Below are 2,500 nucleotides of genomic sequence, written 5' to 3'. Positions count from 1 at the left end.
GTATATAGATACATATATAAGTATATATACATATTTGTGTATGTATATATATATATATATACATCACAGCATACATACATAATATATATATATATATATATATATATTTACAAAACGATTTTGTAAATATATATATATATATGTACATACTTACATATTTCTGTTTACACATATATATATATATATATATGTGTGTGTGTGTGTGTGTGTGTGTGTGTGTGTGTATATACACACACATACATGCAAACACACGCACACTTATAAATACATACAAACATGAACACACACCTACATAATTCATATATATTTACATATACATATGTATTCATTTATACACATAAATTTGTATATATACATGTATGTATATATATGTATTAAAACATAAATGAATGCATATACATATATGTGTATATATACACACATATATATGTATTCATTTATACACATAAATTTGTATATATACATGTATGTATATATATGTATTAAAACATAAATGAATGCATATACATATATGTGTATATATACATATTTTCTTTCTTCTTTCTTTAACAGCCATTCATTCCACTGCAGGACATAGGCCTCTCTCAATTCACTATTGAGAGGTTATATGGCAGTGTCAACTTTGCCTGATTGGATGCCCTTCCTAATCAACCGCGGTTCGGCGCGCTAACACTTGTGCCACGGCGGTGATTTCCCCAACGACACCTGCGTTCGACAAGGCGATATGTCGTTTTCTCGCCGTGAGATCGGGCTCGAGAGAGCAGTGTATTTATACGACTGCCGCGACGGGGAGTTGAACTCGGGACCTCGAGGGTCGGAGTCTAGTGCTCTAACCACTGGACTATCACAGCAGTCATATATATATATATATATATATATATATACATGCATATATATATATATATATATATACACACACATGCACATTCACACACACACACACATACACACGCACGCACACAAAAACACCACACATGCACACACATACATATGTACACACACCAATATATATGTATATATGTATATATACAAATATGCATATATGTATACATACATATATATATTTATAAATAAATATATATATGTATGTATGTATATATCCATAAACACACACACACACACACACACACATATATATATATACACACATGTATATATATACCTATATATATGTGTATGTATATGTATATATGCACATATATGAAACACACATATATGTAAATATATATATATATAAATATGTATAATATACAAACACACACACACACACACACACACACATGCACATATTTTAAATGTTGCCACTTATCATTTAAAATATATATATATATATATATATATATATATACATATACACACACACACAGAAACATATACACATATACGAGTATATAAGTATACACATACACACACACATACATAAATACCAAAGTGGTAGCATTGATTATATATAAATATATAGACACACACACACACACACACACACACACACACACATCACACACACACATATGTGTGTATACGTGTGTGTCTATATATTTATATATAATCAATGCTACCACTTATTATTTTGGATATACATACATATTTGTATGTGCGTTCATACTCTCAAGAATGGCAACTGAAGACATATAGTTCCTCGCAGATGCGTAGGCCTAGAATACGAATTTGTTTCATCCACTTGTATCTGATTCGAACCAATGGTGATCACTTTTACAATATCTACATTCCCGACACAAGCCAAATTTTTACTTTTAAAGCAAGTTATAACATAACGTTTAGCCTAGGAAAGTATAAATAGATTAGTGAATACAGTAATTATTTTAGAGAATCAGTCACTTATGACGGATTTGCTACGTGGAACCTCAACTTGTTGCATGTGTCTCGAATCGGCGGCTCTTGTGACTAGTGATTTAGGAAAGCAGAAACGGCCGTTAACTTGATAAAGATGTATAAATGTAGAAATATTTTTCAAAATAATTGCATTTCCCTACGTATTTATACGGATTTAATTTTATACATCTGAAAGTATATAGCATAATCAACGGGATTCCTACAGCCTAGAATGATTTGTCAAATAATTCTCAAAAGTCCAAGCAAAGTCCTTTGGTACGGAACTTACAGTGCGTTGGCAGGGAGACGAAGTGAGCGAGAGTACAGGTGTGGAACCGAAGCTGCCTCGTGAATGGAGAAGGGACTTTAGTCGCCGGAGGTGCGCGCTACGAACTCTGGGGCGAGACGGGTCACCACCGCTTTATATCCACCTCTTTCTTGGTTGCCAGATGTGCTTTATGAGGATACGCTCCCCAATTATCATTCCCCTTTTGTTAGTAACTTTGTTACTTACTCTGTTGGAGATATGGAATCAAATAGGATTTACGTTGCGTGTAACAGCCGGCACGAATTCGACGATTTCGAAATATTAGGACTTGCTCTTTGAATGTTTTTTACGTGTCAGTTCTCTTCGCCAATCAGAGAAGAGGATGCGGGTGACGTCAAA

The 2,500-nt window shown here is 33.3% G+C and overlaps 1 protein-coding gene across 1 annotated transcript in view; it reads right to left on the bottom strand.

The window, feature by feature from the left end:
- Positions 1–2,227, bottom strand: part of LOC125036130 (prohormone-1-like) — an 86,042-nt gene extending 83,815 nt beyond the window's left edge. Inside the window, exon 1 of the mRNA XM_047628553.1 lies at positions 2,123–2,227. The gene's annotated coding sequence lies outside the window, so the exon portion shown is untranslated. The remainder of the gene's footprint in view (positions 1–2,122) is intronic.
- Between the last annotated feature and the right edge of the window lie 273 nt (positions 2,228–2,500).

This window comes from Penaeus chinensis, chromosome 20 (genome assembly GCF_019202785.1).
Source record: "Penaeus chinensis breed Huanghai No. 1 chromosome 20, ASM1920278v2, whole genome shotgun sequence".
Taxonomy (NCBI): domain Eukaryota; kingdom Metazoa; phylum Arthropoda; class Malacostraca; order Decapoda; family Penaeidae; genus Penaeus; species Penaeus chinensis.
Note: the sequence above shows the minus strand (reverse complement) of the source record. Positions and strands in the feature narration are given on the sequence as shown.